Consider the following 17740-nt stretch of genomic DNA (forward strand, 5'->3'; position numbering starts at 1 on the left):
TCGGCAATTTGAGCACAGCATCCTGCATACTATCATTCCTTTATCCTCTGCATGTTTAGAATGCTCTCAGCTAGTACATATTAGAGCATTTTTAAAGTCTCCAAGTTCCCCGATGCAACTGAAAACCTCCATAGAGAAGTCACAAGGTTGGTTCTCAGCGCCTTCTCTTTCCCAGGTCACGGCCCTGGGAGTCAGGCCAGTGAGAAGAGAGAAACAGAAAGGTATGTGCTTGGAGTGGCCAGGTGAGCACGGGACGATGCCAGCCTGGCTATGCCCTGTGGGATCTGGGGCTTGTGGTTGGGTTTCTGGGAACAGAGAGAGAAGTGCCAAGCTTGGCAGGAGTTGGAAGCTTTATTGGCCAACCAGCCAGGCAGCTGAGTGGAGGTGAAGAGGCCCCACATTCAAATGCCCAGGGGGCAGAATCAAGAGGTTCAGACTGGGTATGAAAACACTGCTTTCGGGCAGTGTGGGGCTCACAGGGACCTGAGAATCCATTTGGTTGCCGATAGCTCCAGCCTACCCAGGCCAAACAGGAATAGGAACCTGTGTCAGTCATATCTACTGGTTGCTTATTTCCCATAGAATCAGGAGATCAACTTTTGTATTAAGTTTCCAGATACTGCCTGTTTTTTTAAAATTGGCTCAAAAATTTTAAAAAGGGGTTCAATCCCCTGGTTTAAAAACACTGGGTTTCAGGCCAGGGACTTAGCTCAGGAGCACAAGTGCCTGCCTGGCATGTGCAAGGTTGTTACTGTGATCCCCAGTAACAAAACAAATACAAAACAAAAACAAAAATCAGGTTCAAAAATAGAGCAATCAATCAATCAATAAGATGAGATGACAAAATGTTTCAAACTGGGGCCCCTCCCTTCCCCCACACTGACGACTCCAAGGGCTGTGAGTCTGCGAGCCCTCAGTGTCAGGGTCTGTGCTACAAAGCCATGTTTCCTATCGGGTTCTGTTCCACGGACTTTGCTACTAGGCATGTTCCCCAACCAGGCCAGAGACCCAGAGCTTGGAGCCTTCAGACAAGCAGGCGGCTCTGCATCCAACTCTATCTCGGAAAATGGCAGCCTCCCAAGACACAGCTTTTCATTCTGTGCTTACACAGTTGCCAGTTAAAGCCTAGTTCTAGGACTTTAAAATTGCACTTGTGATTTATCATCTTAGTTTCTGATGAAGACATTCCAGTTTGTCAAGAATCTGTAAATGGATGTATTAGCTATCCCTCCTGACTTCCTCCTTTTGTAGCTTGAATAGAATTTCGCTAGAATCAGCTAAGAGTCTTTTACTTATAAACAACAGAAATCCAACTGGCTTAGCCAAAAGGAAGTTTATAATTTTATGCACCTGAAATGTTCAAGGGATAGGGCTAACTTCAGTTTAATACCAGGACCTAATTTATCTGTGTTATTTTGTAGGTAGGACCCACTCTTATACATCCTTCTCTGGACTACAGCTCCACAAATGAATCACTCCCAAGTCAACAAGACTCCTCGAAAGTTGAAAGAAAAAGTCCTTGTGTAGAGATTTATTAACTATGGTTAACCTGATTTGGGTCATGTTCCCCTTCCTAAGAAAATCATTTTACCAACAGGAATACAGTGTGCTAAGTGCCAAATTTGCCCCGTATCAACCCTGATTAAGGTGGTGATAAATGAAATCAACACCTCCCAAAATCAAAATATAGATTAGATGAGCCAGGTGTGGTGGCTCATGCCTGTAATCCCAGCACTCAGGAGGCTGAGGCAGGAGGATCATTGCGAGTTCGAGACCAGTCTAAGCTACAAAGTGAGCCGAAGGCCAGCCTGAGCTGCATAGAGAGACCCTATCTCAAAAAGACAGAAAAAAAATTATATAGATTAGAGGTGGAAGAGGGATAATGATCCATAAGCTAAATCAAACACTGTTACCTGAAACAAATATTCCCCTCCAAATATTCACCTTATCACCTTTGTAAAACTTTAAGTTTACTAAAAGTGTATTATGGCTTCAACATTTAATATTCCATTGATCATCAGGGCTGGCTTGACTGATCTTGGATTCTCGTTCACATCTTCATCATCTATGAGAATTACATGAGCTTATTAAAAGGAGCAGGAGGACTATTCTTCCACAATGGTACTAATATTCAGTTGAACTTTTCTTGCACTTATAGATCCCCTACACATAACTAGTTATTAGTACATCAGACATGAGTTCATCTAATGCTGCCATAATTCAGCCAACTGTCTAGAAAAAGTGTATTTAGGAAAAAACCTTGGCCAAATGATCCATAGTTCTAACACTGAGCTGAAGTCCATGTAGACTCTTTAGATGAGACTTCTTATTAAAAGCAGAGCAGGTGGGAGGACTGAGTTGCTCTTCAGGGAACCAAGGTACCTATGGGAACACAACGCTTTCATCCATGATTGTTTAAGCAAATCATAATGTCAGCCAGCTACTTTAGAATTCTCATCCAACCCAAAACTCCAAATCCCACCTCACACCGGAAATCATACCCCTAAAGGAGAGTGTCAGTTGTACAAAGCTGCCTACATCAACACAGTTCCCTGGGGGACTCATTCTGGCAGTTTCCACCAGCAGGTCTTGAAAAGAAAAATGTTGACCCGAAAGGGAAAGCCTCACAAATAACACGTATAGGGTTGAACCACATGAAGTGGTCATTTTTTAAGACAAATAATAGTCAAACATCAACAATTTCATAAGGTCACATCTGAAGATGTTAAAGCAGTAGCAGCTTTCAAGGTGTGATCCACAGGCTCCTGGGGGATTCCAAAAGTTCTTTCTAGAGGAAACAAATTGCTTTCATAATACTAAAGTGTTAGTTATCTTTTTCACTAAGTTGACATTCGCACTGAAAGTGCAAAAGCAACAATGGATGTATCCATCTGTTTTCTGCTGTTAATATAATAAAATGTCACAGGCTGGGATAGTTACAAAGAAGAGAGGTTTGTTTTGGCTCACAATTCTGGACCAGGGTCAAGGGGCTGCCCCTGGTGATAAACTTCTTGCTGTCAGAATCCCAAGGTCATGCTGGGTGTCATCTAATGAGACACAGGAACACATGTGTATATGTATATTCTGAGGTCTTTCTTCCTATGAGCCCACCAATATTCAGTCATGGGGCCTCCACCCTAATTACTTTATATTATCCTAATGACCTCCCTCTAAATACCATAATGTGGGACAGAACTTTCTTAATATCTCCCGGTTCAGCTTAAACTCCAGTGTAAGTTTCAGAGGGAACAAACCACATTCAAACCATAGCAATGCATTCAATTATATGAAGTTGAAATTCAATTAAACAATATATTACCCCAGACTGGATACAGATACACATGAAAATTCTGCCACCTTTTATTAAACTCAATGTTAAAAGGGATTTGCAAAAATGCTAAAGAGAGTCCCTCTTCTCAATATTTTTTTGTTCTGGAAAATGTTTTTCATAAAAGCATTTTACTTATATCGACATGAAATGAGCTTATTATTGCTATAGTGTGATGAATTTAGAAACATTTTTAAAGTATCAGTGTTAACTTCTTGTATGGAAACTACCAATGGCTATAACCCACATAAACAAAAACTCCCAGGTCTTCAATTAGTTTTAAAAGTGTGAGTGATTCCAGAGAACAAACAAAGAATAGTTTAATTAAAACAGCGTATAGCAAAATAAACATGAAAGGAAGTGTTGATGATTCTGAAAAGAAAGTTGCTGAATTGATAGTGTTCGGAACCAAGGCCTAGTGGAAATAGAAGGCATGATGTAGGTAAGAAAGTGATGATTCAAAGGAATCAGGTGACTTGGTCTGTTGCTAATAACACAATACCAACAGACTAGGTACGTTATAAAATGAAGTTTATTTTGGCTCCCAGTTCTGGCCTAAGGCAGAAGAGCCACATCTGCAGGGTCCCAAGGTAAGGTCAGGTTTTACAAGAGATGGGAGCTGCAAGAGACTGAGCCAACCAAATTTGTATAGCAGCTACCATCCTGAAAGTAACCACTAACTGCATGAGTGGATGACCTCTTTATGAAGGCAGGGTGCTAATCACTTCTTAAGAATCCCATCTCATCCCACCTCTCAATCTCAAAATGGGGATTAAATGTCAACACGAGTTTCAGAAGGGATAAACTTTGTTCACACATGACTGGGAAGCAACTGGCAGTTGTGCAAGGCTGGACCACAGGTGAGGTGGGCTCCTGGGAAGTCAGCCAGAGACCCAACCCTCTAGGTGGGCTGCAGAATCTCTAAGGCAGAAGCTGAGCCCACAGAGCAGGACCTCCATCTGGGTGCAGTGTTGGAGGGTTGCTGACACAAAAGGAAGTTAAGCAAATTCGGAGGTTTCTTCAGAGCTCAGGACAAGCTCCTGGTGAGATCACTTGCAGCCAGGCATGGTAGCCCACTCCTGTGATCACAGAATTGTAGGGGTTGAGGCAAGAAGATCAAAGAGTTCAAGGCTATCCTGGGCCACATAGAGAGACTCTGTCTTAAATGAAACAAAACACAGAAACCTCTCCTGGGAGTCTTCTGTGCCCGCACCCACGAAGATGAAATGGAGTTGTGTATGATGGGCCCGGGTGTGTGTGATGCGTACTGAGGACGTGTGCAGGATAGGCACACACATGAGGCAGAACGGTGTTCACACACGTGGCAGGAGAGCAGGTCTGCGGGAGCACGCGTGGAGGGTCTCTGGCCGTTTTGGGGGCGTTGGACATCGCTCTGACGAGATGCGCTCAGGAAGAAGAGTGTGTGTGGTGGTGTCGGAAGCACCCGGGCTGAGCGTGGAGTGCGGCAAGAGCGAGGAAAGCGCCAAAGAAGTCGCGACTGACTACGCTGGTGGCAAACAGGCTCCGCCCGCCGGCGCTCCCGGGGCTTCTCCGCCCCTTCTGCCCGCTCCCTCGCCTCCGCCTCCGTGTGGCCCGGCTGTCCCCACTTCCACTCCAAGCCGCCGCCACGCTGACAGCGCCGCGGTCCCAGCGCCGGCCTCCGCGATCTCTGCCATCCGCGCGCATCCGAGCCGCCGCCCAGCAGGTATGACAGCGACCCTCGGGCGCACACCTGGGTCGCACCCGGGTCGAGTCTGTGTCCTGCGTCCCGCGAGCAGCTTCTGCCCAGCCTCGGCCCGAGCGCTCCACTGTCTCAGCCTCAGTTTCCCACGGGAGGGCGCTTGGGTGCCCGTGTGTGACGCCGAGTTCTGATCACTGTGGTGACGTGGTCTGGGGGGAAGAGATGGAGGGTGACAGACGCCTCCACACCCAGCGTGCGGGGTGAGACTTGGAGGCCCGGGCCAGGGTCGCATCAGTCTCCGCGACAGCGGAGAGGGCGGCAGGTCCCCGCACTGGGGCGGGGCGGGCTGCGGTTGCAGAGGTAACCGCAGCGAAACTTGAGAGGCGTCCTACGTGCAGGGCGCCGCGGAGCTCAGCGGGTCACCCCACGCGCCCAGCATCCTCGCGAGGCGGGTCTCCTGATGTTCCCACTTTATAGAAGGGAAGCTGGGGGCTAGAGGGTAGAGACCTGATTTGAACTCGGGCAATCAGACCCCAGAACCGTGGCATCCGGCCTCTGGGGGGCGTCGATTTATTCTCTCTTGTTCACTTTGGGGCGGACCTCTGGAGAAGCCCCAGGAGAAGCGCGCAGTCCATAAACTGAGGATTGTAGGCGCGAACCTCATACGCAGAGGTCTGGTAGTTTAGGTGTGCTGGACACTTGGCGAGGGGGCACTTGAGCATGGAGGGGGAACTGAAGCACAGGGTTTACGAAGGAAACAGCGGAATTCTTCCCATCCACAAGTGCACAAGAACTCCCACCAGCACCAGGGGGTGGGAGTGGAGCTGTAGGAGCCCTAGAAGGGTCTGACTGAAGCCCCGCGGTTAACAACCCCTAGTGACCCAACCTCCTTACTTGTTGAAAGGGACCTTCTTTGCCCCGCCCCACCCCTCCCTCCCCCGCCACTAAAACTTTCCAAACCCCGCCCTCCCTGGTTCCTAAAGATAACCACGGCCTTCCTTGCGTGGGAAGATCCCCGTGGATCTTTCTCAGCACCTGTACAGTCACATGTCAGTGCCCAGGCAATTATGCAAGCTAGGAATGTGTTGGGCATATGTGTATTAGAAATAACGTAACCCATCCACATTCTGCAAGCCCTTTCCAAGTGATTTCCTCTAAAATCATCCACATTGCTGCATATAAATCTAGTTCATTTATTTAAACTGTAGGTTCCCCAAATTTGCTACTGGTTTTTTTTTTAAACTCTTCTATAATTTTTTTTTTCAGTACTAGAGGCTGAACTGGGGTCTTCATATTGAGCTACATCTCCAGCTTTTTCTTTGAAACAGTCTCCCTAAGTCACTAAGTTGTCAAAGCAAGACTTGAGTATTTCCTTTGGAATGTGTGATAGAACCATCACGAGTTTGCTGGAACACTTGATAACAGATGGGCTAGTAAAAAGCTAGTGTCAGAGACGCCTGCATTACAATCCCAGCTCTACTACCTCCTACGTAGTTCGTTCCTCCACTCTGTGCCACAGTTATCAGATCTGTAAAACAGACTTGATGATAATGGCAACCTCCTTAGACCACTAAGTGGAGTAACAGGATGGTACAAACAAAATGCTTCTGTTCAAGCAAGAAATCTTGCCCTAGAGACCCCAGCTGGCTCTGTTGTGGGGTGATGCACAAAGCCATTCTTCCACACCCCAAGTACAATCACAATACCAAGCACTGAGAGGGAGCCGAGAAAGGCACGTCAGCTTTGTGACAGGAAACCCAGTCTAAGGTGGAGTCTGAGGGCATCATGGTCTTTTTTTTTTTTTTTTTTTATTTAAGAGGAAAAAGAGAAAAACACAAAACAAACCAAAGCGGCGTAAGGGTACACGCAATACAGAACTACAAAACAAAACAAAACAAAACAAAACAAAAAACCATAACAGTAAGAAATTACCTGCTAGTAGATTACACACTATTTTCTTGAAAATAGTTCCTCAAATCACAGTATCAAAGAACACAAGGTGGACATTCAAACAGGGAGACTGCAAACAGCTGTGTTCAATGTTCCAAAAACATTGATAAAGTCAGCTATTTAACACCCCCAAACACACTTGCTGTTATATCCGTTAGAGCTCCTTTTCTTTTCTTTTTTTTTTCCCTCTCTTTTTTACAACAAAATTTACACATCTTGGATTTTATTACTCCTTAGTGCTTATTACTTTCTTTGGGGGGGGGGGAAGAATACAGTCAAATATGGCAAAACAAAGCTGTCAGTCAATACCAAGGATAGACGTAGCACATGGTGTAGAACAGAGTACAAGTTTATCAACAATGGTTATCAACGTTGTCCCTTGTTTCCTTAAAAAGAATTGTCTATCTTATTAGATATTATAAAGTTGGACAAAACAGTAGAGAACAAGACCAATAAAACTTAGGCATTGTAAACATTACAGGACTTCCAAAGAAGACAATAGTCAAACCAGAATGGGTATCTTAGTGAATCTTATTGTCTTCAAAGTAGTTGCCTATGTCTTCAAACTTGATACTATCATATAGAATGGAACAGAGTCTAATCAGTCAAAACAAGATCGTGGGAGTACTACAGGACTTCAAAACAAGTTAATAGGAAATCGAAAAGAGTTACTATTTATATATCCTAATTTTTTTGAATTTTTTCTTTAATTAAGACAAACATAAGAAATGACTAAATAATTTTTTTTTGAAACAATAAGGGGGAGATTGAGATAAAACAGGACATAACAATATAACAATAGAGGTCACAGCATGACTGTTTCAATAACCTAGTACTTCACCACCTTATAACCTGACTTAATAGTAGTTACCATAGTGTCTTTTTCCTTGAAATATTTGGGTAAAACTTCATATACTCTAGCTTCAAATATTTTCATATCAAGAAGCCCAGAATAAAGCCTTTCTAATTAATGAGTGAAAACTTTATAAGGCTTCAAGGCCACCTAATGGGGAATCATGATTACCACATATTTTTATATATTTGAATCATTACTTACATTAGGGAAACTATTCGGTATTCACACATGCGAGATTGATTTATTTCACTTATGAGTATGGTCTCAAGCTGTGCCCATTTATTGATAAATATCTCAATGTGATCCTTCTTTATAGCTGAATAATACTCCATTGTATAGAAATACCACAACTTTTTTATCCATTCCTCAGTTGATGGGCACTTGGGTTGTTTCCAAGATCTGGCGATTACAAATTGTGCTGCTATAAACATAGGTGCACATATATCACTGTGGTATGATGCTTTCAGTTCTTCTGGGAATATGCCTAGAAGTGGAATAGCTGGAATAAATGGGATTTCCAGTCCCAACTTTTTGAGAAATCTCCAGACAGATCTCCACAAAGGCTGTACCAGTCTACACTCCCACCAGCAGTGCAGGAGAGTTCCTTTTTCCCCACAGCCTCTCCAGCATTTGTTGTTGGTTTTCTTGATCCTGGCCATTCTTTCAGGAGTGAGATGGTATCTCAGTGTGGTTTTAATTTGCATTTCTCTAATGACCAATGATGATGAGCATTTTTTCATGTATTTATTTGCCATTTGCATTTCTTCATCTGAGAATTGCATATTCATCTCAGATGCCCATTTTTGGATTGGATCTTTGAATTTCGGAGGTCTGAGTTTCTTTAATTCTTTGTATGTTTTAGACAAGAGGCCCTTGTCTGAGAGAGAGTTCACTAAAATCTTTTCCCAGTTTGTGGGTTTTCTTTTCACTATGCTGGAGATTTCTTTTGACATGCAGAAACTTTTTAATAAGAAGTGGTCCCAGTTATTGATTCTGGGAAGTATTTCCCGTGCGGTTTGAGTCCTGTTCATGAATTCTTTACCTACTCCTATGTCTCCAAGGTTTCTACCTATTTTGTCTTCCAATAGATTTAGTGTTTCTGTTTTAATATTCAGATCTTTGACCCATTTACATTTTAATTTAGTACATGGTGATAGACATGGGTCTAGCTTTAGTTTTCGGCAAATGGAGAGCCAGTTTTTCCAGCACCATTTATTAAAGAGACTGTCGTTCTTCCAGTGAACCTGCTTGGCTCCTTTATCAAAAATAAGGTGGTTGAGTGTGTTCGTAGTTGTGATTGTATCTTCTAATCTATTCCACTGATCTTCAGCTCTGTTTTGATTCCAATACCATGTTGATTTTACTACTGTTGCTTTGTAGTATAACTTCAAGTCAGGGATTGTGATGCCTCCTGCTTTGTCTTTGCTGCTTAGAATTGCCTTTGCGATTCTAGGTCTCTTCTGGTTCCAGATGAAATTTAGGAGTGATTTCTCTAGATCTATAAGGTATGTTGATGGTATTTCTATTGGGATTGCATTGAATCTGTATAACAGTTTTGGGAGAATGGCCATTTTCACAATGTTTGTTCTTCCTATCCATGAGCAAGGGATGTCTTTCCATTTTCTGAGATCATCTTCAATTTCCTTTTTCAGTGTATTATAATTTTCACTGTATAAGTCTTTCACTTCTTTCGTAAGAGTAATTCCTAAATATTTCATTTTTTTGCTTGCTAATGTGAATAGTCCAGTTTCTCTTATTTCCCTCTCTGTAATTTTGTTGTTCGTGTATAGGAATGCTATTGATTTCTGAGTATTGATTTTGTATCCAGCCACATTACTGAATTTATTTATTGTATCTAAGAGTATTTCAATGGAGTTTAGGGGGTCTTCTATGTAGAGTATCATGTCATCTGCAAACAATGATAATTTAACTTCTTCTTTTCCTATCTTTACCCCTTTTATTTCTCTTTCTTGCCTAATTGCTCTGGCTAGTACTTCCAGTACTATATTAAATAGGAGTGGTGATAAAGGACATCCTTGTCTTGTACCCGATTTTAAAGTAAAGGCTTTCAATTTTTGGCCATTTAGTATGATGCTGGCTGTTGGTTTGTCATAAATGGCCTTTATTATATTGAGGTAAAGACCATTTATTCCAATTTTCTGTAAAGTTCTTATCATGAATAAGTGTTGGACCTTATCGAAGGCTTTTTCTGCATCTATAGAGATGATCATGTGATTCTTATTTTTGGCTTTATTGATATGGTGGATTACATTTATTGATTTGCGTATGTTGAACCATCCTTGCATTCCTGGGATGAATCCCACCTGGTCATGGTGTATAATCTTCTTGATGATTTGCTGGATCCTATTTGCCAATATTTTATTGAGGATTTTTGCATCTGTGTTCATTAGGGAGATCGGTCTATAGTTCTCTTTTATAGTTGGGTCTTTCTCAGGTTTTGGTACTAGAGTAATATTTGCTTCCAGGAATGACTTAGGAAGGATTGTTTCCCTTTCAATTTCATTGAATAGTTTGAGGAGTGTCGGCATTAGGTCTTCTTTATATTTCTTGTAGAATTCTGCAGTGAATCCATCTGGGCCTGGGCTCTTCTTGGTGGGCAAGGACCCAATTACATTCTCAATTTCATTAGCAGAGATTGGGTTATTCAACAGTTTTATATCCTCTTGATCTAGCTTTGGTACTTCATATGCTTCTAAGAATCTGTCTATTTCTTCTGTGTTATCAAACTTTTGAGAGTAGAGGTTTTCGAAATAGGTGTTGATGATCCTCTGTATTTCTATTGGGTCTGTAGTGATTTCTCCTTTTTCATTTCTTATTGCATGAATTTGAGCTTTTTCTTTCCTTTTTTTAATAAGGTTGGCTAGGGGCTTATCGATTTTATTTATTCTTTCAAAGAACCAACTCTTTGATTCGTTGATTCTTTGGATTGTTTTCTTAGTCTCTATTGCATTGATTTCTGCTCTGATTCTTATAATTTCCTCTCTTCTTTTGGCTTTGGGCTTGACTTGCTCTTCTTTTCCTAGCTGTTTGAAGTGTAGCATCAAGTTATTTACTTGTATTCGTTCTGTTTTCCTGATGTGGGAACTCAGTGCAATAAATTTTCCTCTCAGAACGGCTTTCATTGCATCCCACAGATTCCGGTAAGTTGTATCTGCATTTTCATTTTCTTTTAGGTATTGTTTAATTTCTTCTTTAATTTCTTCTGTGACCCACTGATTACTCAAGAGTGTGTTATTTAGTTTCCATGTGTTTGCGGAATTTTTGCAGTATCCTTTGTCATTAATTTCTAATTTCAGAGCGCCATGATCCGATAATATGCAAGGGATGATTTCAACTCTTTTGCATTTGCTTAAATATGTTCTGTGAGCTAATATATGTTCTATTTTAGAAAATGATCCATGTACTGCTGAGAAGAATGTGTATTCTGATGTTGTTGGGTGGAACATTCTGTATATGTCTATCAAACCCATTTGTTCACAGGTGTGATTCAGTTCTGTTATTTCTTTGCTCATTTTCTGTCTGGTTGATCTGTCCCTTGGTGTCAGTGGTGTATTAAGGTCTCCTGTTACAATTGTGTTACTGATAATTTGAGTTTTCATTTCTGTTAATAATTGTTTTATATAACTGGGTGCTCTGGAGTTTGGTGCGTATATATTTAAGATAGTTATCTCTTCCTCTTGGAGTTTTCCCCTTACGAGTATGTAGTGACCTTCTTTGTCCTTTATGGTCATTGTTGGTTTAAAGTTCACGTTGTCTGCAAACAGAATGGCTACTCCTGCCTTTTTTTGGATTCCTGCTGCATGAAGGATTGTTTTCCATCCTTTGACTTTCAGTCTGTGAGTATCTTTCTGGGTTAGATGGGTTTCCTGTAAACAGCATATGGTTGGATTTTGTTTCTTGATCCATTCTGCTAGTCTGTTTCTTTTGATTGGTGCATTGAGACCATTTACATTAATGGTTATTACTGTTAAATGCTGGTTAATTGTAGGAATGTTATCTCTCTGCTGTTGCATCTTTATCTTTCGGTTCTGTTTAATTATTTGCTTTGCTTAGTGGTTTTTTCCTTTGTGTATCTAAACTGTCTTTCAATATTTTTTGCAGGGTTGGTTTGGTGTTCATGAAGTTCTTCAGCTGTTCTTTGTCATGGAAGTATCGTATTGCACCATCTATTTTGAATGATAGTTTTGCAGGATATATCAGTCTTGGTTGGAAATCATTTTGCTTTAGGATCTGGAATACTTCACTCCATGCTCTTCTTGACTTTATCGTTTGTGCTGAGAAGTCTGCTGTGATTCTGATAGGTTTTCCTTTATAAGTGATTTGTCTTTTCTCTCTGACAGCTTTTAATAATCTATTCTTGTGTTGGATTTCTGGGATGGTGACTATTATATGTCTGGGTGTAGTTTTATTTTGGTTATGACTGTTTGGAGTTCTATATGCTTCACTGATCCTGATGTCAGTTTCTGATCTCATGCTTGGGAAATTTTCAGCTATTACTTCTCTAAATATCCTCCTGACATCCTTCATGTTGTCTCCCTCTCTTTCATTAATCCCTATCATTCTTATGTTATTCTTCTTTGCATCGTCTTGCAGTTGTTGAATTGTTGTTTCCTGGTTCCTTGTTATTTTCAAAAGATCTTTCCTTTCCTGTTCACTAGCTGCAATCCTGTCTTCAAGGTCTGAAATTCTATCTTCACTTTCATTAAGGCGGTTTTTACAACTTTCAGTGGAGTTTTTTATTTCCTGTATATCTCTGTGCATCTGCATTATGTATTCTGTTTGTTTCTTATATTGCTCGTCTAGGGATTCTATCTTTTTGTTTAGTTCCTCCAATTTTTTATCTGTGTTTTCTTTAGATATATTTAGAATCTCTTTCATTTCTTTTATCATTTCTTCTTTTATCTGGGAGATTATTTCGAGTTTGAATTTCTTTAAAGCTTCCTGGAGTTGCTTGTCAATTTCAGTGGCTATTGTGTCCGATATATGAGGTGGATGGGATATATTTTCTTCTATATACATCGCTCCTAGGGTTTCTTGAGATGGGCTGGAGGTTTGAGGTTGTAATTTGGTCTTTCGTTTTGTCATTTTCCTATATTTCTGTGTTTCAAGTGTTACTTGAAAGCTTCCTCAGGATCTGTTGAAAATCCCCTTCTATGTTTGGAGCTACTGGGACTCTGGCGCCGCGCTACTCCAAGCCATTAGGCCTACAGAACCAGTGGCCCTCCTCTGCCTGCTCAGAACTCCGCAGTTCCAGACAAGCTGGGCCTCAGGGACACTGTGCGCCCACCTGCCCCTTGGAAGCTCCACAGTTCTTCAATCGCAGCCGGGTTAGGGTACTCACCACAGGCCGCAGTGCTTCAGGAACCTGTGGACCCTCCCTGGTTGCAGAGATATCCAGAGTCCTCCAGACACGCAGAGAGGCCAGTGAGGGCACCCCAGATCTGCCCAGCTCCTCCTCTGCAGACCTGTGGCCAGGCGCGGCAGCTAAACAGGCTGGGCTAGGCTGGTAGTGTGGGCCAGCCCACCTATTGGGAGCTCAGCAGGTCTCCAAATGAAGCCGGGAATGGGGAGGCTGATGTGGAAGCCTTAAACCCACCTCTCTCCTTCACTGCACCTGGAAGCCTGAGGGAACTCCAGCAGTCTGGGCGCAGAAATCCAGAGTCCTCCAGACACGCAGAGAGGCCAGTGAGGGCACCCCAGATCTGCCCAGCTCCTCCTCTGCAGACCTGTGGCCAGGCGCGGCAGCTAAACAGGCTGGGCTAGGCTGGTAGTGTGGGCCAGCCCACCTCGGGCATCATGGTCTTTACAAAGGGTCTACCATGTGCATGGTCCTGAGCGAAGACATAGAAATAAAGGGAGCTGGGGTGCCCACTTCAAAATAGAAGAGACAACAGAAGTCACAAAGAAGGCCTGTGGGCAGCTTTTGTGAGGCACAAGGTCCTTTTACAACTTTAATTACTCCTAAGATTTAAAAAACTGAGAGGTACCACATAAAACTCTCTCTTCTGGATCCTCCTGAGAAATCAGAAAAGCTGGCAACTCCAGGCCCACATTCAGCTGCCCCTCAAGCGGAGCAGGCACATAGGGTACCACAGTTGCCATTTGCACTACCCTGCATTCAAGAGGAGGAAAAGAATATATAAGTTAATCCCAGGGATTCCACAGCCAGGCTCTGTGTCCCTGCTACACCACAGAGCAGGCCTTTAGACAGTTTCAGGCAATTTAGTTAGCATTTTTGTGACCGTATTTCCTCACATGAAAACAGGGATAATAAATAGCACTTCCCTCAAAGGGTTACTTTAGATATTAAGTTATTAAGTGAGAACACACATAAACCTAGAATCATGGAAAATGCTATCTAAATATTTCTGGTGCAGATGCTGATAGGGTGCTGTTAACTGCCTGGTCCATGTAACAGCACACTTCTTCTCCCAAGTAAAATGGTTTGAACTATAAATAAGATGCTGGAATACTATATACTTTTTCTGCCCAAGGATAGAAAGGGACATTTCAAGGAAAGACACAAAGAGAAAGGGGCTTTGCAAAGGATGGCTAGGAATTCTTCTGAAGCAGGTGAGTGAGAAAGGGATTCTACACAGGGAAAACAGCCTTTGCCTGACCCTGAAGGCATGACCAAGTGAAGCATGCTTAGGAAGTGACGAATAGTCAGTGTTACTTTGCAACGAGTAGGAACAGAGGAAATGAGACTGCAGAGACAGTCTTGTCCTCATGATGGGGTTTGAGGCAAAGAAAGGGTGAGTATTTCTCAAGAGCCTCATGTGTGCAGGTGCTCTTCTAATCATCACCCCCGAAGTCCTCACAGTTCCCCTAGGAACCAGGTTTGGCAGTCTCTATTTCAGGAGTTACAAGGATGCTCAGGGAAGGGTGTGGTCTCTGGACCAGCAGCGTGAGCATCCCTCACCTGTTCAGGACCATCCCAGCTACCAGCCACCTCCTCTGGGAGACAGCAGCTGGATTTTAATAGGAGGTCATTCTTAACCTAGGTCTTCTAACCTACAGAGATTGAAGCCTGGCTTTACCCCTTAGCTGCGTGATTCAGACAAGTTACTTAATCTCTCTCTGCTTCAATTTATAGAACAGAAATAAAAATAATTCTCATCTCATGAAAGATGTTATTAAGATTAAATGTATCAACTACTTAGAGCAGTGCCAAGCCCCACAGAAAGACCTAAATAAATGTATTTTTAAAAAATAAACTCAAAGGAACCTAAAAATCTTAGAAATTTTGTTTTTAAAAGAGAAATTTATGTTTTTACAGTAAGGAAATACATCCAAGACAAAATGTAATCACGGGACTGAGTTGAACCTGCAGGGCCTCGCAAAGGTGGTGGATTTGCTGAGAGGTGGATCAGGGAGGCAGGAAGAAGGGCGCCTCAGGTGGGGAACGGAGCCTGAAGCCACTGAAGCTCTGGGAAGTTCCACAGCTGCCCAGGGGCCCCACAGCAACTGCAACAGAACCCAGTCCAACCCAGGAAAGCCTGTTGTACCCTCAGGAAGGCTCCTGATTCGGCTCCATCTCAGACTTAAGCAGAGGTTGGGTTATAAATAGCCTCTCATACTGGTACCTGAAATCCTTGCAAGGCCCTCTCACTGTCTGTGTGGGCTCTGTTGATTCTCTGATCTAGCTTAGGAATTTGAATGGTGCTGAAAACATTACTCCTGCGCCCCACCCTAAAGGCGAGGAGGGATCGCCTTTGCCCTGCTAGAAGTTTGTACCCCAGGGAAAAAGAGTGAGATGGAGGCTGTGATTTCTGAGAGGGACCCCAAGAAGCCCTTGGGTCTGAGAACGTGGACTTATTTGAAGAAGCTTTGGAAGGATTGCGCTAGAGATGAAGGAGAAATGTTCACACACGTGTCTGGCAGGTGGTAGTAGGTGTTCATTAATAGGAAAGGGAGGAAGGGGTTAGGAGGGAAGGAGACAGGGAAAAGCTGGGAGGGGAGGGAGGGTGAGGATAAGGATAGAAAGATTCAAAACCACAGGAGTCAGCCGTGGCCTGACCAGGGAAGAGACCTTGCATCTAGCACCCTGTCATGGACACCTCCTACCCTGTTAGGTTGCATAAACCTGAGGGATGGAAGCCAAGTTGCAGTGGGGTCACCCACAGGGAAAAGGGGGCCTGGGGCTAGTTTATCCCAGGCTGCCTGGAAAGGTGAATCCTGTCCTCCAGCATGGAGGTTTAGGCATTCAGATCTCTCAGGCTTTTCCTGGTTTTTTTTACTTTTATATTGAAGGTAGTAAAGTACAACAGAACAAAGTCAATCGAGATAATGCAGTGAAAGTGGTACAGAACTTCAGAGCAGGATACCGGGATAACAGTAATAGGTACCATAGTATATCTCGTTATCATCACAATAGTTTATTCAATCAGATATAGCAAAATCAAACCAAAAACAGAACATTACAAAACTTATCACAACAGAATATTGAACAGAGCAAAACAATCAGAACAAAGTGAAACAGTGAGAACAATATTTGCCTTCACAGAGAAGACAGAAGGAAATCTCCCATATTTGCTATATTTCATAGGGTCATCCTTCCAAGAGATGCTCAGACCTCTGGCTCCCAGATGCTACGGGGGGGGGGGGGTAAGGGTGGGTGGGGAATGGGATGTTTGATTCTCAGCCCGCCCCCAGTATCCCAGACTTTTTCATTCGGCCTCCAGCAGGCAGTCTGTGTAGTGATAAAGTGTCAGGCAGGCACCCAGGCTGGCGTCCCCCTACTCCCCTTCCTGGCCCCTACTCCATGCACAGGGTCCCAGTAAGAGGGGTCCAGAAGGCAGGGGCACAGCCCACTGAGCTCCACAGCCACTGGCCCCATCCTGCTGTGATTAAACCCTGAGATTTACTTCCTTCAGTGTTGGAAGAGACGGGGCAGAGGGTGGGGTAGAACTACAGGATGGAACCAGGCACCAGGCGTGTCCAGGGAGGAGGTGTTGGCCTGGGGAGCAGCCCTGTTGTTCGCCATCCTTGACTGCTGGGACTCACTAACAGGAGGTGACTAACCAGGTATGAGATGATGGCAGAATCTGGAGCTCAAGAGGAGCCCAGATGAGGGACTCAGGGTGCAGGCACAAGTGCCAGCATTTGGAAGAGAGAAGATGCCCCCTTTTGGATGCAAAGCACACTTTCTCTGCAATCTAGTCATTCACTCAACAGGTATCAAGAGTGTTTTCTGGGTGCTCTAACTCAGTCCTCAGGAACCTCAGCTGGACGTCCAGGGGCTGTGTTTTGCTCAAGGCAGTGGCTCTTGCTCGAAGAGCATCTGTTGAATGAATAAAGGGTAGATGCATGTTCACCAGCATCAGACAGATGCTGAAAACACAACATGGAGAAAAGCCACATCTCAGCTCCTAGGTGACTCTATAGACCCCCACCCAGGGCCTCATCCCGTCTTCACCCCCATTTGAATGCTACAGTGGTTCTAGGCTTGAAGCGGATGGGGCTATGTTCTTTCAGGGTCTGATGACCTTGTTGGCTGAAGGCCTGCACCCCATGCATCCCAGGAGGCATGGTCACCGTGTTCTAGGAACCAGACTGTTTTACTTGCCTGACACACGGGGATGAACAGGCTTCCATTTCTCTTTCAACACATGATACAGTTTGTCAGGTTAAATGCTGCTGGGCCCATTTCTTCCCTTCAGCAATAATCATAATAAAAACAGCCAGGTGTCTGTTTTCCTTTGCTTTTTCTAGTGCTGATGATGGAACCCAGGGCCTTGCACAAGCCAAGCATGTGCATCACCACTGAGCAACATCCTAATGTCTAAGCAGTGTTTCGTAGACACACACTATGTGCAGGAATATATACTATTTCATTGAATTCTTTCAGCAGCCATAAGGGGAAATAGAATTATTGTCTCTTTTTACACACAAGGAAACTGAG

General features: G+C 43.4%; 1 protein-coding gene across 1 annotated transcript in view; it reads left to right on the forward strand.

Moving 5' to 3' along the window:
* The first annotated feature begins 4880 nt into the window (after positions 1 to 4880).
* The window catches only part of Scnn1b (sodium channel epithelial 1 subunit beta), a 64229-nt gene continuing 51369 nt past the window's right edge, over positions 4881 to 17740 (forward strand). Inside the window, exon 1 of the mRNA XM_063225353.1 lies at positions 4881 to 5033. The gene's annotated coding sequence lies outside the window, so the exon portion shown is untranslated. The remainder of the gene's footprint in view (positions 5034 to 17740) is intronic.

This window comes from Cavia porcellus, unplaced genomic scaffold, assembly GCF_034190915.1.
Source record: "Cavia porcellus strain 051 isolate PalLab524CR breed Dunkin Hartley unplaced genomic scaffold, mCavPor4.1 scaffold_16, whole genome shotgun sequence".
NCBI lineage: Eukaryota > Metazoa > Chordata > Mammalia > Rodentia > Caviidae > Cavia > Cavia porcellus.